Consider the following 8278-nt stretch of genomic DNA (forward strand, 5'->3'; position numbering starts at 1 on the left):
AAAGGGATTTGTTTCCCCCAATCGGGCATTTTGCAGCTCTCCGACCGTCAGCATTTCCAAGTTGTAATGCAAGGGCGAAACAGACTATGTCAGCTAAACTGGAGTTGCTGGCCAAATTAGCAGGGGTAGCATTTCAAACCCTGCTTAGGAAAACAAGTAGGTTTTTTCGAAGTTTCGAAGAATGCTTGGGCTAATTCACAGGGACCAGTAGATCATGACACCACCTGCGAGGTCACTGAGAAAAGCTTCGCTTTCCCAGAGATATCCGAGCTAGCTCGGTGTCTGAAAGGACACATAACACACACCATCATGGTACCAAGGAGGATAGCTATTTTGACATAATCAGCTATTGTTCTGAGAAATGAAAATGATTATATAAATACATGTTTCTACCATGAGAGCACGAGCTTCATCTTCGGGGAGAGAAAAGAGCTTTGAGAGAAAGCTTGGCGAGAGAGAGCTTGAGAGCGAGCGAGAGAGTGTAACAGCAGCCAGGTGACTCGAATACGCAGAGGGGCATGAAACCTGTTATTTTGTATTGTTACTTTATTGATAGTTGATAGTTTTTCTGTGATTTACTCGTATCATGCTTAAATAGTTGTTTGTGCTTTTCAAGATGTGCTTTCTCCATTCATTGATCCGTATCCTTGAATCCTGCATATATTTCGTTACACAAGTTTAGTCTCATCTTAAAGATGCTGCTCAAGGCCAGTGGCTTTCTTGATGAATTTTGTTTTGTTTGGGACGTCCAAGAGGGATGGAGTTTAACATTTTGAGTGGACAAAGGGTTCCGCTGCCAACGGGATGTAAATCTTTACTGTTTAGACGGGCAGTTCTACCATGCATGCAAGTAACAAGATTTTAAGTTTAGATATTTATAGATTATTATAGTCAGATGTTTATAGATTGAAACAACATTTTCGTACTGCATGCACAGTAGACTGACATCAGCACAACACTGAGATGACAAAGATAGGCATAAAGAGCTGGAGTAACTCGGTGGGTCAGGCAGCCTCTTTGGAGTAAAAGAATGGGTGACGTTTTGGGTCGGAACCCTCCTTCAGATTGAATGCTGCCTGATCCATTGAGTTACCCCAGCATTTTGTGTCTATCTTCGGTATAAAACAGCATCTTCAGTTCCTTCCTACACACTGAGATGTCTAAGACGTAGATCATCTAGAAAAGGCATGTGTAAGCATTGGCAAAATGCCTCAACAACATCACTGTAAAGTCCTCCAAATCCAGGTTAAACTAACCAACGTATGCATTCCTCCCAGGCCAACACCCAAAAGAATAACTGGCTTCAACAGACAGCTCACTTCATTCACACATCCAATGCCAGATCCTTGAAATGGAAACTCTATTCTGTGCCTCATCATGGTAAGAGATTATCAAAGGACCAGGGAGTGATCCAAGGATGTTCTTAAAGATTCCGGAAAATGCCTTTTCTCCACAAACTAGAGGGAATCCCTGGCCCATGGCCAGTCAAAATGGTGAAGGGGCATTGGAAATCGAGTCCAATTTACTGGGAACAAGCGGAAATGTGACGTAAACAAAAGGAGCACACATCTCCCAAACTACCCACACATGTCCAACTCATCAGTGGAAGAATCAATGAGACTTGCATTGTCCTCATCAGTCACCTCAGAACTGGGGTGAAGCAGAGCACCTTCAATCCTAAGCGACTGCTGAAGAAGACAACCAAGAAGGTACTGCAGTTAAGAACTGCAAATATCAGATATGATATGAAAATAGTCCTGTCTAGCCTCTCTAGGAAGAAAAAGACTGCACGGCTCTATGCAAACAAAGGAGCTTTTGCAAACTTTTGATTATTGCCCGGTCAATTATAAATGATTATAATTATTTAATGCTTAATATTCCAAGCAAACGTAAATTATTAATTGATCTCATTATTATCAGTGTACAACACACCTACATTCCAATAGAATTTGAGAAGGCACGAAATGCCTCAGGGCATCATGAGGTCGGGCAGATTGTAACGTAAATGCAAATTGCTTCTGTCTGTTGCAAGTTACTTTAAGGCTGAGGTTGCAAAAGGAGCTACACGATTGTTCCTCTCCAATTACAACCACATTTGTGTGGCTTTACATTCTTTTCATGTTGCGCATTCTTTTTAGTTTAATGCTGTTTTCTGTTTGAGATTAGTTTTGGAATCTAACCATTTACTGTGGGGGTTTTTTTCCGTTTAGTATACATTGAGAAATGGATATTTCCTTTCCTTGCTCCAACTTCTTTCTACACTTGTAACTCCACCCCTACCATCTTTAAATAAAGCCCTTCCTCATCATTCATTTGATGTCTGAAATTACTTAGCTTGTCCATCTGGCTGACTGTCACCGCCTCTTTCAAATTTTCAGTTTGTATCATACTGAATTACCACGGTCACAGGATATAAAATATTCGCAATACAGCCATGATTAAAAAAAACTCCCATCTATCAGTATAAAATGCAACACAATTTGTTTAAGATAGTTTTGCAACTACTATTATGTTTGACAATTGTATATAATTTTTCTTCTTGATAGTGCTGGGTGTTGACACGCTGAAAACCAAAATTTAAAAAACGAGAAGTCCTTGCCAAGTGCTTGGTTCTCCACAAAAGGGAAGTCAAAGTCAAAATCAAACTGCCAGCGTGACATCAGCCGCCTCAAATTTTCCACTCCCCTGACTAACTCCAACCTCTCCCCTCCTGAACGTGCAGCCCTCCACTCACTCCGCAACAACCCGGACTTAATAATTAAACCTGCTGACAAGGGAGGGGCTGTGGTAGTCTGGCGTGCTGACCTCTACCGCACCGAGGCCAGACGACAACTATCAGACACCTCTTCCTACCTATCCCTGGACCATGACCCCACCGACAAACACCAGACTTTTATCAGCAGCACCATCACCGACCTCATCACCTCCGGCGATCTACCCCTCAGTGCCTCCAAACTCATAGTTCCCCAGCCCCGCACGGCCCGATTCTACCTCCTACCCAAAATCCACAAACACAACTGTCCCGGCAGACCCATTGTCTCTGCCTGCTCATGCCCTACCGAACTTATCTCTACCTACCTCGACTCCATCCTATCCCCCCTGGTTAAATCCCTCCCCACCTACGTCCAAGACACCTCACACGCTCTCCATCTCCTGGATAACTTCCGGTTCCCAGGCCCCCACTCCCTCATTTTCACCATGGATGTCCAGTCACTCTACACCTCCATCCCCCACAAGGATGGTCTCGAAGGCCTCCGTTTCTTCCTCGACCGTAGAACCAGCCAATCCCCATCGACCAACACTCTCCTCCGCCTAGCAGAGCTGGTTCTTACCCTCAACAACTTCTCCTTTGACTCCTCTCACTTCCTCCAAACCAGAGGCGTAGCTATGGGCACTCGCATGGGCCCTAGCTACGCCTGCCTCTTTGTCGGGTACGTCGAACAATCCCTGTTCCAGACGTACACTGGCCCCATCCCTGAACTCTACCTCCGCTACATCGACGACTGCATTGGTGCTACCTCTTGCACCCATGCAGAACTCACTGACTTCATACACTTCACCTCCAATTTCCATCCTGCCCTTAAATATACCTGGACTATCTCTGACATCTCCCTCCCGTTTCTGTACCTCACCATCTCCATCACAGGAGACAGACTAGTGACGGACATTTACTACAAGCCCACCGACTCGCACAGCTATCTGGACTACACTTCTTCCCACCCGGTCCCCTGCAAAAAGTCTATCCCCTACTCCCAATTCCTCCGTCTACGCCGCATCTGCGCCCGGGATGAGGTGTTTCAGACTAGGGCTTCCAAGATGTCCTCGTTCTTCAGAAAACGGGGCTTCCCCTCCTCCATTATAGATGAGGCTCTCACTAGGGTCTCTTCTACTTCCCGCAGCTCCGCTCTTGCTCCTCCTCCCCCCACTCGCAACAAGGACAGGATCCCCCTCGTTCTCACCTTCCACCCCACCAGCCAGCGGATCCAACATATCATCCACCAACACTTCCGTCACCTACAACGGGACCCCACCACTGGCCATATCTTCCCATCCCCTCCCCTCTCTGCGTTCCGCAGAGACCGTTCCCTCCGTAACTCCCTGGTCCACTCGTCCCTTCCTACCCAAACCACCCCAACCCCGGGCACTTTCCCTTGCAACCGCACGAGATGCAACACCTGTCCCTTTACCTCCCCCCTCAACTCCATCAAAGGACCCAAACAGTCTTTCCAGGTGAGACAGAGGTTCACCTGCACCTCCTCCAACCTCATCTACTGCATCCGCTGCTCTAGATGTCAACTTATTTATATCGGCGAAACCAAGCGCAGGCTCGGCGATCGCTTCGCTGAACACCTGCGCTCGGTCCGCATTAACGCAACTGATCTCCCGGTGGCCCAGCACTTTAACTCCCCCTCCCATTCCCAGTCTGACCTCTCTGTCATGGGCCTCCTCCAGTGCCATAGTGAGGCCCGCCGGAAATTGGAGGAGCAGCACCTCATATTTCGCCTGGGCAGTTTGCAGCCCGGTGGTATGAACGTCGACTTCTCCAACTTCAGATAGCTCCTCTGTCCCTCCCTTCCCCTCCTCCTTCCCAGATCTCCCTCTATCTTCCTGTCTCCACCTATATCCTTCCTTTGTCCCACCCCCGACATCAGTCTGAAGAAGGGTCTCGACCCGAAACGTCACCCATTCCTTCTCTCCCGAGATGCTGCCTGACCTGCTGAGTTACTCCAGCATTTTGTGAATAAAGGGAAGTCAAAGTAGTCTGACGAAGGGTATTGACCTGAAAAGTCACCCATTCCTTCTATCCACAGACACCACCTGCCCCGCTGAGTTATTCCAGCATTTTGTGTCTATCTTAAGTTAAAGTAATGTTTGTCCAAGTGGATACCACTGATCAGTTCAGTACCAAACCCATTACGGTGTATTTAACTCCTTTTTATTTTGCACCACACCTCTGGCTTACTTCTGCTTCGGAATCAGAAAGTTGCAAGTTCAAGTTCCACCTGTGCACAGAACCTCAGGCTGGTTCTCCGGTGCAGTGGAGTGATGGTTGCACTGCTGGAATTACTTTCTTAAATAAGGTGCAAAACAGGGGCCACAACTGATTTCTCATGTGAGCATAATAGATGATAACTTAACTTTATTGGCGGGGGTGGTGGGATCTCACTCACACAGGACAGAGGTACGTGGGAGGCTAGAAGTTGGCATGGAGGGTGGTGTGGGAAAGGTTATTGGACAGAATAGGCAGGTGAAAGGCGGAGGGCAAGGAAGGAGGGTTGGTTTAAAGTGCACGTATTTTAATGCAAGAGGCCTGACGGGTAAGGAAGATGAGCTTCGGGCATGGATAGTTATGAGCGACTGGGACATTGTAGCCATGACTGAAACCTGGTTAAGGGAGGGGCACCTCAACGTTCCGGTGTACTGGAGCTTCGGAAGAGACTGGGGTGAGGAAAAAAGAGGAGGGGGGGGTGCATTTTTGGTTAATGAGGATGTCACGGCAGTGATCAGAGGTGACATTACGGACAGTTCGTCGAGTGAGGCTATATGGGTGGAGCTGAGGAACCAAAAAGGGATGGTCACCTTGTTGGGGGCGTACTACAGACTCCCAAATAGTCAATGGGAATTAGAAGAATAAATGTGCCAGGAGATTGCAGACAGCTGCAGATCAAATACGATTGTTGTAGTAAGGGATTTTACTTTCCCAATATAGACGGGGAAAATCATAGTGTGAAGGGTTTAAATGGGATGCAATTCCTCAAAAGTGTTCAGGAGAGTTTTCTTAAGCAGTGTGTAGAGGCCCCCACATGTGAGAGGGCAACGCTGGACCTAGTATTGGGAAATTGGGAAAGGCGAGTTAATGAAGTGTTTGTGGAGGAGCCTTTTGGGACCAGTGACCACAGTTCAATTAGGTTTAAGATGGTTATGGATAGGGATGGAGAGGGTCCACGTGTTAAAATGCTCAACTGGGGTAAGGCCAACTTTGAGGGTGTGAGAGAAGGTCTCACCCAAGTTGACTGGAGCAGATTATTTGAGGGTAAATGAACATCAGCCAAGTGGGATGTTTTTAAAAGTGTGCTGACGAAAGCTCAGGATATGTATGTCCCCGTTAGAGTGAAGGGCAAAGCAGGCAAACGTAAGGAAGCTTGGCTGACGAGGGAAATTGAGGTGTTGGTCAAAATCATGAAGGATGCATGGGACACAGACTGAGCATAGGACCATACCCATCTCCTTTAATGCAAAGGGATGTCATCAATCTTCACTTGCCTATCTCATGCTGGGCATGGGGACATTGCTGGGCATGGGCCCACGGCCGGCTATTTCAACAGCTAACAGGAAGAGGCAGCCACAAGAACATCATTGATTTCATTGATTGCAGAGCATGGGAATGCAGAAGAAAAAGCTGATGTACGTGATGTACCACGTTGTTCAACCAGATGATGCACCTTGGCTTCTCCTAGGATCACTCCCACCTCCACTTCCAAATGCCATCAAGAAATGGCTTACAACACCAGATGCAGCAAAGGCTATGGAGGCAGACAATATATCAGCTTTCCTACTGAAGACCTATGCTTCCAGTGAGGTTTGTCCAGTACAGGTGCAACACAGATATCTGTTCGAAAAATTACACTATTGCCTGGAGTATTCTGGACACAAAAAATGACAAATCTGGTTCTAGCTGCTTCCACTCTCTCCCCCCACATTCAGTCAATTATCAATCATCCGCAAAGTGATGGAAGCTCTATTGTTAACACTGGTATCAAGCGACACTCATCAATAACCTGTCCATTTATGTCCTGTTAGGGGTTTTTTCCTCTCTCACTATACTTGGCAAGATATTAGAAACAAGAAACTGCAGATGCTGGTTTGCAAAGTACATATTTTGGCAATATATTACTTTCCCTTCATTGTCAGTGGGTCTGAATTCTGAAACTCCATTATCAACACCTCTGCGGGAACACAGGGGAACGACTGCAAAGCAGTTTAACACTGTGGCTCGGAACCTGTTTCTCAGGTGTGGCTGGGGGTGTGAAACAAATGGATAGGAAGGAACTGTAGATGTTGGTTTACACCGAAAGATACACACAACAACGCTGGAGTAACTCAGCGGGACAGTCAAACAAAATGTTGGACTTGCCAGTGAAGCCCAGGTCCCTAAAGAAAAGAGATACATTCTGAGTATAGAGAGGGATTTCTCTCTCATTTGACTCTGTGTTTTGGGTGCAGGAACAGGTAGCACACAGAAGGAAGGCAGAGGGGGCATGAAAAGAGGGACAGAGAGAGGGGGCATGAAAAGAGAGACAGAGAGAGGGGGCATGAAAATAGAGACAGAGAGAGGGGGCATGAAAAGAGAGACAGAGAGAGGGGGCATGAAAAGAGGGACAGAGAGAGGGGGCATGAAAAGAGGGACAGAGAGAGGGGGCATGAAAAGAGGGACAGAGAGAGGGGGCATGAAAAGAGAGACAGGGAGAGGGGGCATGAAAAGAGAGACACAGCACAGGGGCAAACGCTCCCTCCTCATTCTAGGCTCAATACTCTACCACGCCTCACACGGGGCAGAGCCAGAGGGACAAGGATATGCCTCAGAGGTACATGAATGGGGAAAGACACTGGATAGAGACCAACCCTCCCTCTCTTCCTCCTCATTTTGGGACATTGATGGGCTTAATAATGCAAGCTCCCTGCAGGATGGGGACTTGCCCCCCACCCCAGCCCAGACCACCCCCCACCCCCACCCCAGACCACCCCCAGCCCAGACCCTGTGGAGCCGGCAACCCCCTAGTGACACCTCTACTCCAGACACAGTCACTCACTCACCTTACTCGCCCTTGCCCCCGTCCCTGCTCCTGCCTTCCTCTTCCTCTCTCACGTACACCACTCCCCCACCCGCACAGTGTGCTGACTGATCCACGGCTGTCCCCGCCCAACACCGAGTGTGCTGCTGCTGCTGTTGCTGCTGCAGCGCGGAGGAGTTTAGAAAAGGGCAATTTTGTCAGTGAAAAAGGACACACAGAGAGTGCTGGAGTGACTCAGCGTCTCAGGCAGCGTCTCTGGACAACACGGACGGGTGGCATTTGGAGTCCGGACCCTGCTTATTCAGACTGAATTTGTGGGGGTGGGGGTGGGTGTGGTGTGTGTGGGGTGGGGGTGTGTGGGGGTGGGTGTGGCGTGGTGTGTGTGGGGTGGGGGTGGTGTGTGTGGGGTGGGGGTGTGTGGGGGTGGGTGTGGCGTGGTGTGTGTGGGGTGGGGGTGGTGTGTGGAGTGGGGGTGGTGTGTGTGG

The 8278-nt window shown here is 48.3% G+C and overlaps 1 protein-coding gene across 1 annotated transcript in view; it reads right to left on the bottom strand.

The window, feature by feature from the left end:
• The window catches only part of LOC144598569 (uncharacterized), a 35760-nt gene extending 27840 nt beyond the window's left edge, over positions 1 to 7920 (bottom strand). Inside the window, exon 1 of the mRNA XM_078408749.1 lies at positions 7816 to 7920. The gene's annotated coding sequence lies outside the window, so the exon portion shown is untranslated. The remainder of the gene's footprint in view (positions 1 to 7815) is intronic.
• Positions 7921 to 8278: the final 358 nt, after the last annotated feature.

The sequence above is a fragment of the Rhinoraja longicauda genome, chromosome 12 (assembly GCF_053455715.1).
Source record: "Rhinoraja longicauda isolate Sanriku21f chromosome 12, sRhiLon1.1, whole genome shotgun sequence".
Classification (NCBI taxonomy): domain Eukaryota; kingdom Metazoa; phylum Chordata; class Chondrichthyes; order Rajiformes; family Arhynchobatidae; genus Rhinoraja; species Rhinoraja longicauda.